The 17,825-nt window shown below is 44.9% G+C and overlaps 1 protein-coding gene across 7 annotated transcripts in view; it reads right to left on the bottom strand.

Annotated features, from left to right (window-relative positions):
- KMT2E (lysine methyltransferase 2E (inactive)) overlaps nt 1-16,069 on the bottom strand; it is a 136,400-nt gene extending 120,331 nt beyond the window's left edge. For 2 of the 7 annotated variants that reach the window (XM_077470678.1, XM_077470681.1), the window contains exon 1: nt 14,778-15,162. The gene's annotated coding sequence lies outside the window, so the exon portion shown is untranslated. Of the gene's footprint in view, nt 1-14,777; nt 15,163-15,511 lie in introns of those variants that run through there. The other 5 variants (XM_077470682.1, XM_077470683.1, XM_077470680.1 and 2 more) reach the window with 4 other exon arrangements.
- Between the last annotated feature and the right edge of the window lie 1,756 nt (nt 16,070-17,825).

The raw sequence follows: 17,825 nt of genomic DNA, 5'->3' as shown, positions 1-17,825 counted from the left end.
GAAAATTGGGCTGGGAAGGAAGGGGGCGAAAGTGCCCTGTATTGTAGTGGTTAAAACAGGCAAGTCATAAAAAAAATAAAAAATAAAACTGGCTAACCGCACACAACACTGAAGCCTAAAACTAGGCTACTCATATCCCGATAGACTGACCTACAAGTAAAAATAACAGCAAAAAAATAAATAAAAAACACACCAGATTAAAAGCATGCAGTTTTTACCCAGATTAGTATATGACAGTGCTGTGAGCAGCTTAAATATCAAAAATATATCAAAGGCAAAAGATCAAACACTAAAAGAAAAATGTATACAGTGCATGGAAAGAGTATTCATACCCCTTGAAATTTTCCACATTTTGTCATGTTACAACCAAAAATGTAAATTTAAATGACATTTTATGTGTTAGACCAACACAAAGTGGTACATAGTTGTGAATGGGAAGGAAAATTATAAAATGTTTTTCCCCCCCATTTTTTTTTTACAAATATATATCTGAAAAAAGTGAGGTGTCCATTTGAATTTAGCCCCCTTTACTCTGATGCCTTAAAATCTAGTGGAACCAACTGCCTTCAGAAGTCGCCTAATTAGTAAATAGAGTCCACCTGTGTGCAATTCAAGCTCAGTATAAATACAGCTGTTCTATGAAGCCCTCAGGTTTGTTAGAGAACCTTAGTGAACAAGCAGCATCATGAAGGCCAAGGAACACACCAGACTGGTCAGGGATAACGTCATGGAGAGGTTTAAAGCTGAGCAAGGTTATATAAAAAAATAAAAAAATACCAAGCTCTGAACATCTTACAGAGAGCACTGTTCGATCCATCATCCAAAAACTGAATGAGTATGGCATAACTGCAAAACTACCAAGACATGGCCGTCCACCTAAAATGACAGGCCGGGCAAGGAGAGCATTAAATCGGAGAAGCAGTCAAGAAGCCCATGGTAACTCCGGAGGAGCTGCAGAGACCAACAGCTCAGGTGGGAGAATCTGTCCACCAGACAACTATTAGTCATGCACCCCACAAATCTGGCCATCTTTGAAAGAAAGCTATAAGAAGTCCCGTTTGCAAGAAGCCATGTGGGCTGTCACCTCATCCCTTTAAATCCAAACACATATGAATGACACAGGTTATGTGGCTAATTTAATGCAGATAAGGCACCAAGTGAGTTTAACCACTACAATACAGGGCACTTTCGGCCCCTTCCTTCCCAGCCCAATTTTCAGCTTTCATCGCTCTAGCGCTTTCAGTGACAATTGCGCAGTCATGCTACACTGTACCCAAATGAAATTTTTATCATTTTGTTCGCACAAATAGAGCTTTATTTTGGTGGTATTTATTCACGACTCCGTTTTTTATTTTTTGCGATATAAGCGCAAAAAAGCGGAAATTTTGAAAAAAAAAACAATATTTTCTTTTTTCTATTTTAAAAGAAATCCAATAAAATCAAATTTTGTCATAAATTTAAGCCAAAATGTATTCTGCTACATGTTTTTGGTAAAAAAAATTCCGTTAAGTGTATAATAATTGGTTTGTGTGATCACGGACATATGTACGCAAATGATCATGTACATATGTGTGCAGGTGATCACGTACATGTGTGCAGATAATCATTGGGACATGTGATTTTAGTGGGACATATGTGGGGGACATGTTTTTATTATTAGGGACATGTGTTTTTATTATTTGGGGACATGTATGTTTTGGGGACATGTGTGGGGACATTGTGTTTATACTGTGTGGTGTGTTTACTGTGTGGTGATTTGTGTGTACACTAGACTGGTGATCAGTGAGTAAAAAGCTGTAAAAAACAGCTCATACTTACTGATCATCCGCCGGCTGCAGCGATCTGCTCTCCTCTCCTCAGCGATGACTTCTGTGTGAGGAGAGGAGGAGCCGATTGCCTAGCAACCGGCTGTTTGTTTACATCACATGATGGCCGTGATTGGACACGGCCGTCATGTGATCAGGAGGGCCAATCACAGAGCCCTCCTGCCGATCTGAGATGCGCCGTGTCCGGGTGACACGGGCGCATCGGGATCGCGCCGCTGCGCGGGCACGCGCGCGATGCCGCTGCTTCTGATGGACGTTCCTGAACGTCCTATCAGGAGTAGACGGCTCCCACCCGGCCGTATATGTGCATTGGCCGGGTGGGAAGTGGTTAATTGCCACAGAACCAGAGTCAGTAATAGGAGTGTTTGGTTTTGAAGGTATGAGGTGGCAACCCTACATGTGGGGGACACAGCAAACACGTAGAGCAAGGCGATCTAGTCAGGTGAGACAAAAATTGAACTTTTTTGGCCTAAAAGCCAAATGCCATGTGTGCCAGAAAACAAACTGCACATCACCCTGAACACACCATCCCCACCGTAAAACATGGTGGTGGCAGCATCATGTTGTGGGGATGCTTTTCTTCAGCAGGGACAAGGAAGCTGGTCAGAGTTGATGGGAAGATGAATGGAGCCAAATACAGGGCTATCTTAGAAGAACACCTGTTAAGAGTCTGCAAAAGACTTGAGACGGGGGCGAGATTCACTTTTCAGCAGGACAACAGCCCTAAACATACAGCCAGAGCTACAATGGAATAGTTTCTATCAAAGCGTATTCATCTGTTAGAATGGCCCAGTCAAAGTCCAGAGATAAATCTAATTGGCAATCAGTGACAAGACTTGAAAAATGCTGTTCTTAGAAGCTCATCATCATATCCGATAGAGCTTTGAGCCATTTGGGGGGGGGGGGGGGGGGTGTTTGAATACAAATGCACATCTCACTTTTCATATATTTGAGAGAAAAAAAAAAAAAAACACAACACACACGCTTAGTGGATCACAGGCAGGTGCAACGTCAGGCTCCTGCACACTCGTCCGACAGCTCTGAGCCCCAACAGGCTGTTTCAGAACTGCAGGAAGTGTCTATCAATTACAAGGGTGCTCATGGGGGGGGGGGGGGGGATATTACACCCTAAATACAGGTGTAAAATTCTCCAAGGGTGAACTTATCCTTCCAAATGGCTCATATGGGATCTGTAGTTATTAACAGTTAGTGGGGGGAGACGACGACACACCAGCACTTCTGAGCAACATTATTTAACCACTTCCCTCCCGGCCTATAGCAGAATGATGGGCAGGCGGTGGTTCCATTATTCTGACTGGACGTCATAAAGTCTTTCAGGATAACAGCCTGTGCGTGCCGATCGGTGGTGCACCACAACACCGATCTCGGTAAGGAGACACTGACAGAGGCTCTTTACCACGGGATCAGCAGTGTCCAATTACAGCTGATCGCAGGGTAAATAGGAAAAGCCTCTAGAGGCAAGCCAATTGGCTGCTCTGACGACGGGGGGGGGGGGGGCGGATCTGCCCAGCCCCCCCTCTGCAGATGCCCACCTTGGACAACCAGGGATTTCTACCATTGATGACAACCAGGTATGCCAATCTGCCAAAATCAATGGCAATCGGTGCCAAAATAGTGCCAGTCTGTGCCCATCTCTAATGCCTGCCAGTGCCTCCTTATCAGTGATGCCCATTAGTGCCACCCACAAGTGCCTATTGTGAAGGAGAATACGTACTTATTTACAAAATTTTATAACAAAAGCGAAAACTTTTTTTCAAAATTTTCCAGTCTTTGTTGCACAAAAAAAAAAGAAAATTAAAAAATTAAACTAAAACAGCAGTGATCAAATACAACCAAAATAAAGCTATATTCTTTTTGATGAGAAAGCACAGTGAATGTAAATGGAGAAGCTGACTGGCTGTCCTACACAGCTGCTCCAGATTCTGACTGCTTCAGTTTTAGTAAATTCCCTGCAATGCATTTCAGCTCTGGGTCCAAAAGCATGCGGTGTCAGCACTGCCTACTTTATTCCTGACAGATTACAAAAAACACTGACAGATTTTGTTTGCACTTATCGAACAGAAAACACAAAACAATTCTATATTTAGCAGACAAAAAAATAAAATAAAAAAAGGATCAAAGTGTTAGGGAATACAAGCACTTTAATGCTTTTAGGGCCGGTGTTCTGCCTAATAGAGTCCGCCCATCAAATGGTGTCCGCTCCGTACTGTGCATGCGCAGTACGGAGCAGACGAAGCTTCGGAAAATCTCCGAAGCTGAACGGCGCCTGCGCCGTGAGTGGAGGTGGTAGCCCCACCATCCAAGCAGACATAGGGTTGTGAATTTTAGAGGGCCCCTCGCGGGCGAGCTTAGCTCGCCACGCTTCGGGCTCGGCCTCGCTCGGCTCTTTTTTATTATAACTCTATGTCCACTTGGATAGTGGGGATAGAACCTGGACTCGCGGCGCAGGCGCCGTTCATCCTCAGCAATTTTCGGAATCTGTGTTCCTGTGTACTGCACATGCGCAGTACGCAGGGGACACTATCTGATGGAGGATGCTATTTGACAAGACACCGGTTCACACTGGTGAGATGCCAGACATTGCATGTGACTCACACCGCATTGCTGTGCAGAGGTCTGTGCGAGACAAATTCAGCCATACAAACTGTATGGCTGAACCATTGCATTCGGACCAAACTCGGATCGTACAGGTGTTCAAATCCATGAAATCCAATTCCTGGCAGAATTGCACATGCGGCACTGCGATCCGATCTGGGAGTGTCATTAACTTTGTTCTGACATCCGCAGCAGTTTGCAGAGAGCAGTGCAAACTGCCGGCGATTCGGGTGCAATGTGGGAATTGAGCCTAAAAGAAGTATTGCAAAAGATTTGACTAAAGCCTGCTGCTGTCAGCTGCCTTCACAGAGCCAGTCTAGGCTCTGGAAGGATTCTGACAATGCTGGGATTCACCCACATGCCTGATCAGCAGCTGGTTTAGCTACTCAGTGCACTGCTGCTAGTCCGAATCAGTAGCTCCCGAGCCATCCCCAGCCTGATGCTCCAATGGGCACTGGAGGGTCAGGACAGAAAGCCAATGACTGACAGTCACTGCTCTCTGCTGAGAGCAAACTGATTACTGAGAAATCAGTGGTCATGTGATCACTCAGTTCTGTGTCTTAGAGCTGATGGGGGGGCAGCATGCAGCCATAGGAGGTATGTGGGGTTTTTTTTTTTTTTTTTTTTTTTTTTTTTTTTTTTTTTTTTTTACACACACACGGGAGATATATGCACTCTCACTAAATAGCTTGCAAGTCAGATGGGAGCTCAGAAATGCATTTGCAATTTTCAGCAATATAAAATGCAAGCATAACAAACTACTCTTTAAAGTGTAAGGGCACCTTTACAGAAAATCTGTAAGGTGAACTTATACTGGACACCCTTCCCCATCCTCCCCCGGTCCCACTGTACCGGAGGCCAGCAATCACCCGCTAGGTGACAACGGTTTGCAAATTTACCGGTCCAGGGATTTGAAATCCCTGCTGCTTTCTATCTTCTCCCCCAATGACAGGGTGGGCTAGGCAGTATTCGATTGGTGATCAGCACCACCCATGTGATCCCCAAATCGGTGAAGCAGCAACCCGATGGGGTCTGCCAACAGTCACATCATTCACAGATTCCTGTGAATGAATAAACCACAAGTACCCTCCGCCACCATGGCAGATTTGTAGTTTGAACTACAGTTCATTCACACTGACTATAGCTCTCAAAGTGACAGCCAGTACAAAAGGTGCAGGCAACAGAGCTGTAAGTGCGTGAAGGGGCTTGACATTGCATCTGTGGGAGCAAAACTTTGCAGGCTCTGGTTTTAAAAAAATAAAATGAAAAATACAAATAAATGCACATTACCTGCAAAAGGATGTTCATTTATTATTTTAATGTAAAGGTGAACTTAGCCTTTAAGAGCTTATCCACAGACTGACTACATCACATTTAGTTCTGTAAAAAACTAAATCCAAAAACCAAGCATTCCATATTGAAGGGCAACCTCTGAAGTGGTCAGTTCTACCAATTTACCTGCCATTCAAGTGCTCAAACACTGATAACAGTTGACATGCATCATATATGCTTGGCTACTTCTACACATCTCTAGTCTTATTACATGGAGATGTGCAATGATAGGTTATTTGTGATGACATACAGAGAGAAATGCAAAATACAAAAAGCACAAATAGTTGAGACCCCAGAGCTCAATACTGTGGCTACACAAAAACAGATTAGTGTTCTCTGTACAATTTTCTACTTCCACTACTCAAAATGTAAAATTTGTCAAAGCTCATCTCTAGCAGGTCCTTACTGCTACATCCAGAGCATTGATAAAGGTGCTGAAATAGCGGGGGGGGGTTGATCCTACAGTATAAGGCAAGAATTTGGATAGATTATATCCATATGAATGCACGTACATAAAACATTGTACTCAAAAGTAAAATTTTCTGTTTTTTTTTTTTACAGCTGTGAACTTATCACTGAATTACTGATCTTTATGTAGCTGTACACATTTCATAAAAAGCAATGCTCTTGTGGTCAGATGGGCAAAAAAGGCTCTCTCACACATGAGCAATAAGATGCACCATATGTAACATTGTGTATCATGTCTCTATACTCAGCAAAATTTCCATCTTTGGTCATATTAAAGTGTTACTAACTCCACAACAGTAAAATCAGCATGTATACGCAGTAAAGCATTCTTGTTAGGCCCCTTTCACACTGAGGCATTTGTAAACTCCCAGTAAAACACTGAGCAATTTTTAAGAGCTTTTCAGGTGCTTTTGAAGCGCTTTCCATTCATTTCAATGGAGAGGGGTGTTTTTTCACCAGTCTAGTGCAATGCCCCACTGTGAAAGCATTCATGGAGTCTAATGAAAATAGGTTTTTGTGAGCTTTATAGGACTTTTTTTAAGCGTGAAAGCCCCTCGGTGCAAAAGGGGTCTTAAACTCACCGTGGAACCTAAGGGGTATAGCATCTGCACTGTGTAAAAATGCTGTATGATCCCGACTTATGATCCTCCCCTTCTTCCACGGTCCTCAATATAATTCCTGATAATACAGAGCTTGGGGACAGGCTGCACATGCTCAGTCTGGTGTGTATTTCTATAGTTTTTTTTCTTGGGAGGGTAAATGCGATCAGCACTGTCCACAGAGGGTCAGGGGCCCTGCATCCCGATAGGATAGTCCGTGCAGAATGAAAACTCCTCCTACAAGCTTTAACCAGACACTGATAGAAGTCACAAGACTACTATACACTGCTGATGAGAAAAGGTAGTTAGCAGTTTATATTTAATAAATAATTGCATTCCGTGATCTGTGTACTGTGGGAGACAATATATAGTGAATGCAGGGTCCTGAGTTTAGTAACAGTTTAAAAAGAATGGCACCAATGGCAACCCCTGATGGGTTTACTTCCTCTTTGATTCCCTGCAAAGGTAAAGCATAATGGACTACTATGCATCGCATAGTAGTCCATTATGTGTCACTTACCTGACACAGGAGCCAGCGATGTCACCGATGTCCCCTGTAGTTCCAAGTGTCCATCTTCTTGGTGGGTCTCGCTGCTCCGGCGCTGTGATTCGCCAGAGCAGCGATGACGTCATTCCCGCGCATGCCCATGGGAGCCGACACTCGTGGCATATCGCCGCGATCTGCGGCTTACCCTATGCGCTGTAGACAGCGGTGGCTGTCTTCAGGTAAATATCTCCTAAACCGTATAGGTTTAGGAGATATTTCTTGGACCTACAGGTAAGCCTTAATCTAGGCTTACCTGTAGGTCAAAGTGGTTTGTAAGGGTTTACAACCACTTTAATGGTTTAGTATTTCCCTGGGCAAATGTCAACCATTACGCAAAGCGGTAAAAGCCTTGCACGCCCAGTAAGAGTGCGACGGTTTCCAGCAGTTCCCTGGTCAAATATTTGAAGAGGAATATAAAAATACAAACATGAAGTCCTAAATTAAAAAAAATGTAGCAAGTTGTTGACAAATTGACCAGAACTGCACTACCTTCCTGGTGCCATTTAAAGAGAATGTCAGTCCAACCTCCCAGATACTTAACCACTACAATACAGGGCACTTTCACCCTCTTCCTTCCCAGCCCAATTTTCAGCTTTCAGCGCTCTAGCGCTTTCAGTGACAATTGCGCGGTCGTGCTACACTGTACCCAAATGAAATTGTTATCATTTTGTTCGCACAAATAGAGCTTTATTTTGGTGTTATTTATTCACGACTCTGTTTTTTTTTTTTTTGCGATATAAGTGCAAAAATTGTGGAAATTTGGAAAAACAATATTTTCTTTTTTCTATTTGAAAAGAAATCCAATAAAATCAAATTTTGTCATAAATTTAAGCCAAAATGTATTCTGCTACATGTTTTTGGTAAAAAAAAATTCCGTTAAGTGTATAATAATTGGTTTGTGTGATCACGGACATATGTGCGCAAATGATCATGTACATATGTGTGCAGGTGATCACGTACATATGTGTGCAGATAATCATTGGGACATGTGATTTTAGTGGGACATATGTGGGGGACATGTTTTTATTATTAGGGACATGTGTTTTTATTATTTGGGGACATGTATGTTTTGGGGACATATGTGGGGACTGTGTTTATACTGTGTGGTGTGTTGTGTGTTTACACTACACTGATGATCAGTGAGTAAAAAGCTGTAAAAAGCAGCCCATACTCACTGATCATCAGCCGGCTGCAGCGTTCTGCTCTCCTCAGCGGTGACTTCCGTGTGAGGAGAGGAGAGCCGATTGCCTAGCAACCGGCTGTTTGTTTACATCATATGACGGCCGTGATTGGACACGGCCGTCATGTGATCAGGAGGGCCAATCACAGAGCCCTCCTGCCGATCTGAGATGTGCCGTGTCCGGGTGACACGAGCACATCGGGATCGCGCCGCTGTGCGAGCGCGCGATCCCGCTACTCCTGAAGGACGTTCCTGAACGGCCTGTCAGAAGTAGACGGCTCCCACCCGGCCGTATATATATGCATTGGCCGGGTGGGAAGTGGTTAAAAAGGCTTTCCACTGGTTAAGTTTATTTAAAGACTTTTAATAAACAGACACTCACCTGTCCCATGGTCCAGCGATGCAGCTGCTCGATGCCTCGCTCCTCTCCCCTGCGGCGCCAGCATTATAAGTGTGGGCGCTCTGCTATGATAGCTTGCAGTTTCAGAGCCATGCACGAGTTTCGCTAGGCTCTGTCAGTGGCCAGGCAATCTTCTGGGACCTGTGAAGTGTCCCAGAAGATTGCAGAGAGGGAGGGGTCACCTAGGGGGAGAGGAGTCACCTAGGCAGCCAGAAGGAGGAAGTCCCTCTCAAAAGCAGGTACCTCACCGAAAAAATGACATGCCAATTGTGGCATGTCAGGGGGAGAGGAGTACTTTTGGGATGGAACTCCGCTTTAAAGTCTACACAGTTTTTACCTTCTTGCTTTAAGGAAAAAAAAGTTTAGGCATTGGCAATCTCTGCCCCTTCTTTTACTTACCCGAGCCCTTATTCGATCCAGCATTGTGCTTGTCCGCAGCAGTTCTCTCCCCTCACTTCGGTGTCTCACTGGCTTTGCTGAAGCAGAGGGTGCCACTGGCTCTTGCTGCTGTCAAAGCCTTCGACAAGAGAGCAAAGAGCAGAGTCCCACTGTCTGTGTTAATAGACAAAAGGAAGGAGCCAGGAGCTCCAGCAGTGGATCCAAGATGAGGTTTGGGAGCTGCTCTGTGCAATTTTATTGCACAGAACAGACAACTGTAAACCAATAAAAAAAAATTTAATATATATATATATATATATATATATATATATATATTTTTTTTTTTTTTTTTTTTAAGCCAAATTTTGATCTGCATGTGGCCATCCCTGTTGGACAAAATTTGATAGACTTCTGTAGAATGGGCAAGTTGGAAAACTTGTCAGTGACAAGCTGCTGATTAGTGTATTCCAACAGCGGAGAGTCCCACTGTCAGTAAACGGCAGGGGGGATATTCCTCTATTAACGGGGATCTATTTATGACCAGCTTTAGAGACTCCCTTAAATTCAACTGCCATCTGCTAACCTGCAGCCAGTTAGCTTTTTTATGAAATACCTAAATTTCCTGCTGAAGATAAAGGCAATACTTAAATCATCTAAACGGTGTCAAGTTCGGGAGGAAAAAAAATAAAAAATGATGGCCAAAAGCCAAGAATTATGACAAAGTGATCAAATGTAAGGTCTGCTATAATAGTATCCTAAAGATGTGATCATATTGCACAGAAAAGAGCCTCTCCCTGACATGTTGCTAATGAATCCAAAATTTGCTATAAGAACATGAGCAGTTTTACAATTTGCTTTACCCATTAGGGCTCACAATTTCAGACATCAACATGTTATAACCTTGATAGAACTAGAATATAATAGAATCTAAAGTATATGCCCACTCAAAACATTCTTACTTTGGAATAGAAGACACCCGTCATGGTTTTACTACCACTGAAACGCCATTAGATTGATTTTCCCTTACTTCCTGTCCCAGTAGACAATGTTCTACTACATGGAGAGTTAAATTCACTTCCTAACAGCATCACAGATGTAAAACATCTGAAATAAAAATGTGTTTCCTTAGTATAGTAGGGGGAAAGACTAAAATCACGGTCAGTTTTTTTTTTAATCTTGTAATATCAAACTACACAACCTTCATTATTCACCTATATGGCAGATGGTTGGCTAAATCTAAACAAAAAAATGGCAGAGCTCCAACAGCAGATCAGTAAAAATCTGATATGTTTGTATGTACCCTTCTGATATGGGATTTCAATAAACAGTCATCTTGGAAGTTCAGTTTTGAGTGCTGACATTTTTCTGTTTGAAATGCCATTTGTGTCTGCGCCCTTGTTGCAGATTTTTCCGCACTTGCCGTTTGATAATACTGTTGTCTGCAAACAGGAAGTGAGAGGAATTCTCATCGGAAAAAAGCTCCGATGGTTTTCCCAATGGAATTCGGCTCAAGCTGTCTTGCCTACACACGGTCACACCAAATTCCGATTGTTTATAACACGGTGACGTACAACACGTACGACGCGACTAGAAAAAGGAAGTTCAATAGCCAGTAACTTCTGTCTCGTAGTTGAATCTGAGCATGCATGATTTTTGGCATGTCGGAATTGCATACACACGATCGGAATTTCCAATAGAAAGTTTTTCCGTCGGGAAAATTGAGAACATGCTATAAATTTTTGGCTGGCGGAAATTCGGACAGCTAAATTCCGATGGAGCATACACACGGTCGCATTTTCCGATGAAAATCTCTCATCGGTCTTTTTCTGGCCTAAATTCCGATCGTGTGTACGTGGCATAACAGAACCCCAGAAAGCAGTACGTATCATCTAACACACTAGAGAAAGGTGTTTTAGTCAACATATCTGAATGATATCAGGCCAGGGAAAAAAAAATAAAAAATCTCCCTGCAGATGCATCTCCATGGCCACATCTGGCTCCTGGTGTTCCATTTCTCCATGCTAAAAAGATGAGCAGGACAATGGCTATGTGGTTAGCAAATCCGCTGGCAGCACTAGGGTAATTTGTTCAAATCCCAAACATGGCACTACCTGCATGGATTTTGCATGTTTTCACTGTGCCCGCTTGGGTTTTCTTCCACACTCCAAAGACATGCTGGCAGGTTAATTTACTCCTGTCTAAATTGGCCCTATTATGTATGAATAAGAGTTATACACCTTAGCTTGTAAGCTCCCTGAGGGCAGGGACTGATGTGAATGAACAAAATATATTTTCTGCGTAAATTGTTGGTGCTATATAAATATCTATAATAAAAAAGGTACAGCAACTCTTGTTTTAGCCCTTGAAGCAACAGTCACAGGTTAAAATCCAACCAAGCCTTGTTCTTTAAGCCCTGGTTCACACTGGGGCAATCTGACATGCGATTTGACACATCATATCGGTGGCATTTGCCATCAATGGCCGCATGGATTTCAAAAAGTAGTTTCTGTACTACTTTTTGCGATTTACATTGACATCTGTGTAGAAACCTGCACAGATGTCTCTGAAATCGCAGCCGAAATCAGGACTGACATGCAGGAGTGAAATTGTGCGAGTTCAGCTGAACTCACACTGCTATATTCCCGCAGCTCAGTGTGAACCTGGGCTACAGGAAACTGAGGCTACCTTTTCTAGAATTGTCACACTGACCCTCTTAGCTTATTGATGCTTAGGCACCATCGGGGGGAAAAAAAAAAGTATGCAGATAAAGACCTCTGTCATTAACTTGGAATGGATCTGGAAAGACTCTTCAGCTAGTATGACAACAGTCAAGAAGCTAGCATATTCAAAAAAGCCAGCAATGGCAGCCATCACATTTCTATAGGTATAGCTGTAGCTTAAATTAGCTATGCTAATCCAAAAATACAAATAAACGTTGGATTTTTAAACAACTATTGCTACAATTCTTTTTAGGAGCATGTTATGGAGTTATTACTTAAAATAATCAATTTCTACTAAACAACTTAATATTGTAGATTTCCCAAAACCGAAGGGGGGGGGGGGATAAATACCCGCACCTTGAGCCAGACTGATATGCTTAGGATTCAAATGATCCCAGGAGGAATGAAGGAGATTCTGCTGCAGTGTGATGCAGCTTCATTAGGAAACAAACGGGTTAAAGTGAGCAGGAAGACAATATACACAGGAGCATAGTGTGCACTCCCTTTTCACCGCCCCCTGCCTCCCCAGCCAAAGGCACCAACAGAAAGCCTCCTTGGCTCCGCTGTCGTCAATTTCAGGTTGAAATCGCTAGTTCAAGAGGATTTAGTATTTACAACAACAACAAAAAACATTGCAAACCTCTCAAATACTTTGAAATGTAAACATTTGCAACACTGGGTGTTCGATATGATGATCTTTTTGGGAAAGTCGGCAAAAGGAGATGCACTAAATGTATTTTTTTTGTAAAGATAAAAACTTTGCACACAGCAATGGTATGCTACAGACATACGTACTGCATGGGGTGTGATGAACCCGGGCTGATTAAAAGACATCAGCTGGGGGCGCCATATTTGGCCTCTCCAAAAGACAAAAGAGGGAAATACCAGCAACGAATGCATATCATCAACAGATAAGCAACCCCCATCCCATGTTTCTAGCAGCAACCTACAGAATTTAGTACGGGAGGACCCTACCATCCCCACAAAGATCAACCTAAACAGTCACTGACACAGAGATCATTCCGAACATTTATAGAAGGTTATGTAGTAGAACAATGTATTCCGCAGTCCTAAGGAGGGGCAACCACACGCCATATACATTTAACACAATCTAGCATGATGGACAGCTTGCCTCAGAGTGAAGGTCCAGCAAATTTACTGAATAGAAGGCTAAAGGCAGCATGGTGTTCCCCTTCTTTGTGTTCTGCTGTTGTGTCTGAGCTGGCCTGACTTACACACAGGATCGCTTGTTCCTCCCCCATCATGTCTGCAGCCTGTGAGCAGAAAGCCCTGGAAAGACCTCCAGCTTTGCAGAGGGTGTGAGAGGATGTACACACGGGCACACCTCCCCTCAGCATCCTACAATTTTTATTATACACACACAATGTGTGTGTATATAGACCTATCTAAATGCAGCTTGGCAGGGGGTGAGAGGATGTACACACAGCATATCTCCCTGAGCATCCTAGATACACCCCCCCCCCCCCAAACATATAAAACACACACATACATATTTTGTGTGTACATAAACACACATACATGCAGCTTTGCAGAGGGTGTGTACACAGCACACCCCTTAGCATTCTATATTTTATTAAACACAAAATATCTGTATGTATAGATACTCATACACACAGGCACCTTTGCAGAGGGTGTGAGAGGGGGTACAAAGATGCAAACCTCCCTAACATACATATAATTATGCAGAGATTATATATATCACACACAGCTTTGCAGAGTGTGTGGAAAGTACACACACAAACACACCTCCCTGAGCATTATATATTCTCTCAAGAGATTATATATATATATATATAACACACCTCCCTGAGCATTATAGATTCTCTCACGAGATTATATAATGCTCAAGGAGGTGTGTTGTGTGTACATTCCACATACATACATATATATTTTACACATACACACACTTTTGCAGAGGGTGTGAATATGTACACACCTCCCTGAGTCTTTACAAATATACAATGTTTTGCAGAGGGTCTGCTGAGCGTGTACACACACACACACATAACACCCCCCTAGAGAGAGATTATATATGATCTCTATGGCATACATACAACTTTGAGGAGGGTGAGATGAGGGGGGTGAGATGAGGGGGGTGTACACACACCGCACACTTCCCCAAGCAGCTGATCACAGAGGGATAGAACATATAGGATATATATGATGAATATAGAAGATGGCAAGGATAAGATGTACACACATGGATAGAACACACTATATATATATATATATATATATATATATAGAATTGATGAGAGGATGCAGAAACAGCATTGCATCCATGCAGCCTGTCGGGCCCCTTTCTTCCCCAATGCCATGTCCTGACAATGAAGCTCAGGTGATGGCAGTCTGTAAACACATCCAGTACATGGGCTTTAGGCAGAGGATAGAATAGATCACCGGGGGGGAGGGGGTCCTACATTACAGCCTCATCACCAGAGGCCAGAAGCAGACATGAATTACCAATGACAGGATGAAGCGGCGAGAGAGGCCTTGCATACAATTGTTGTGTGTATACACACACACACACACACACACACACACAAGGTCAGTTGTGCAGAAGCACCCTAGAAATAGTGCGGCCCCTACCTAGCCACCCCCTTCCTTCCCTCAGTGCCAAGTGTGAGCTGTGCTGACCATGAACCCGCCATATTCTATGTGTGGAGAAGACATACATGACAAGAGCTCACCTACAATGTGCACCAGCCAGGAAGCAGAAGTCCTCAGAGGCCGAGTCACACACCCTCCTGTCCGGTGCTGAGCCTGGCACTATGGAGGAAGAAGAGGGGCTGAGCGCTCACTCCCTCAGTCTGTGAGGTGACAGGAGAAGTCTCGGGACCGTTATCTGCACAGGGAACCGTCCGGCCTCACTCACCTCACCGGAGCCCTCCAAAAAAGGCTGGCGCTCGAGACACAAATAGTGGGTATTTGCAGTGCCTGTGCTGACTGCAGCCCCAATGTGTACAAACCCCACTCCTCCCGTGTCTCAGCCTACGCTGGCTCTATGTCACTGCCTCTCTCTGGAAAATGGCGTCGACTGCTTGCACGGGGTTCACAGCCCTGCCTGCCAGGGAACCTTCGACTGCTGCGGGTGTGGGGGTGGGGAGAGAGAGCTCGAAAAAGCTCAAGTCTCTGCCCTAAAGTAAAATGGCGCTGGCGAGACGGCAGGGTGCGCCATTTTGCTTGTGGGCGCAAGCAGGGATTCCCGTGATGCCACGCCCTCTCCGTGTAAGCCGTGTAGCGCCGGAGGTCTGTGGTGCCATGTTAGGTAAGGGCAAAGCCCCGGCATTGACGAAGGGGACTTGACTAGGCACGGAAAGCTGCTGCTACAATCCGAGGTGCACCAAGGAAAGGGTGTAAGAGTCGTGTTCGGCGAACGTATTTTTTTTTTTTGGTAGCGCCATGTTGTGAGTGGAAATCTCACCTTGGTGTAAAGTGTCATAAAGCGGGCACAGTATTACGGAGGCAGCCATGTCCTAATACACACGCAAGTGCCCGGAGTCTGGTAACAAGGCCGCCCTGATAAGCCGGCAGCTCCCCGGAGAGGGGTGGGTATGTCATTAGATGTCTCTGGGTGGCCATCTCTGCGCCGAGTATCACCATGGTGCTTCCAGTCGAGGGGGCAGAGGGGGAGAAGAGACGCCTTCGGGGTTTCCCAGGCTGACTTTGCAGGGGCGGCTGTTTGGAGTGCGCAGGCTCAAGGTGCGTGCTAAAAACTCGCTGACTCCTGCACTGTCTCCATAGAGAGAGAAGGGCAATGGACGGGACTGGAGAGGGGACGAGGACCGGGGGAGGCGGCGGCTGTACCGTACTCTCTAACAGCAGCGTCTGCGTGTGTGCAGGGAGACTATGAGGGCCAAAAAAACGGTTGCTGATTGGACATTGGCCGCTGCACCAAGTATTGTATTCGTTGAATGGTTATTAAACTGTCTTCTCCGTAGCCCTGTGCGCTTTTCTAGTCCCCCTGTCTTTTTACGTTGTCCTTGTAGCCGATGGCCGATCATGGCGCCCTGTTTAGTTTGCTGTCATTTTAATGTTGTTTGTTGGTGGGCGGGGCTAGCTAGAGGCGGCCAATGGGGACCTGAGCGGGGCTTCGACGGCGCTCCGCGATAGGCTGCTTGTGACATCATGTTGCAGTAGGTGGGAGGGGAAGGAGCTGCTGGGGGATGCGGGTGCAGAGGGAGAACTCGGCGCCATTATGTAACCGCGCACTCTCACTAAAGGTTCGTTACACGGCGGTGCGTGGGATAACACGGAGCCCGCGCTTCTTTTTCTCTCACAGTGACCGGAGCTTCCGTGTTTTTTTTCTTTTCGGGTGTGCAGTCTCCGCTGTCTTAACGACGGGCCGTAATTTGTGAGTGCGTCACAGCAATATGGTGCCGAGGGGGAGGGGTGGGGAGAGAGGCGCTGGGGCTGCACGTCTTGTGCGGGTCACGTGACTGGGTTGCCTGGTGACCGGGCTTGGCCGAGATTCAAGATGTTAGAGACGGATGTGGGGGGAGGGGGAGTTCAGTCTGGACCTCGGATCACCATTTTGCAGATTAGTGAACGCTCGTCCGCTGGTAGGCGGGCAGGCCTCGGCGCTTGTCATCGGGGCTCAATAACGTTACTGACGGCGGGGACTTCCTCCATAATTCATGTGGGCCCTGGATAGGGGATGACGGCTTTGTTCTCATATTTAATTGTAATGACCAACCAGGCTTTCATCGCAGGGCTGTAATAATGACACTGATGTTATTACATGTGTGTTTTCCAGGAAAAAAAGTTCTTGTGTATTGATCAGTAAATTTATTTGCTTTATAGATGGGTATTTGTACATAATTAATTTTTCTCTTCTGTTTAGGCATGTATTTATAGTTAAGCGTGTAAAACGCGTGTTCTTCCATGCAGATTTTTGGGATCTGGATGCATTGCATGTTTACGTGGCTGTGTGGCTCCATTGAAAACGATGCAGCTGTGTTCAGATCCATAATTTGAAAATAACTTTTATATGTGGGGTTTTTTTTTTTTTTTTGTGTTTTTCAGTCGTGTGAATTATATTCTTACACAGGATTTATATAGTGTCAACAGTTTGCACAGTGCTTTTAGAATATAATGCACTGCGCAATACAATTTCATACAAGACGGTGGGGAGGGACTGGGAGCTTGCAATCTAATAAGAAGGGGCTGGTGGAACAAAAGGTAATGACTGTAAGGTATGAACTGATGGGTGAAATAAGATTTGGTTATATGCTGAAGGCAAGCTAGGCCTCCTGAAGAGGGTCGTCTAAAAGTGGACAGAGTAAGGGCCGGTTCACACAGCGAGGCGACACGCCTCGCCTCGCTCCCGCAAGTCGCCCCCGTTCTGTACAATGGAACCGTTCTGAGAGGAGCGACTCGAGTCGCTCCGACTCAGAAAAAAGGTTCCTGTACTACTTCTGGGCGACTTGCATTGACTTCTATACAGAAGTCCTCTGCAAGTCGCCGCTGAGGTCCCCGCAGGTCGCGGCGAGGCAAGTCGGTGACGCCTCGCTGTGTGAACCGGCCCTAAGAGATAGCCAGGACAGATTGGGGTAGGGCGTTCCAGAGGCCCTGGAGACAAGGGGGCAGTCTTGGGAGGAGAGGACAGTTTAGGTCAGTGATGGGAACCTTGGCACCCCAGATGTTTTGGAAGTACATTTCCCATGATGCTCATGCACTCTGTAGTGTACTTGCGCATCATGGGGGAAATGTAGTTCCAAAACATCTTTCATGCCAAG

Source organism: Lithobates pipiens, unplaced genomic scaffold (genome assembly GCF_037356315.1).
Source record: "Lithobates pipiens isolate NorthernLeopardFrog02 unplaced genomic scaffold, aLitPip1_a1.2 Scaffold_8, whole genome shotgun sequence".
In the NCBI taxonomy this organism is placed as follows: Eukaryota; Metazoa; Chordata; class Amphibia; order Anura; family Ranidae; genus Lithobates; species Lithobates pipiens.
This window is presented reverse-complemented; position numbering and strand designations above follow the sequence as displayed.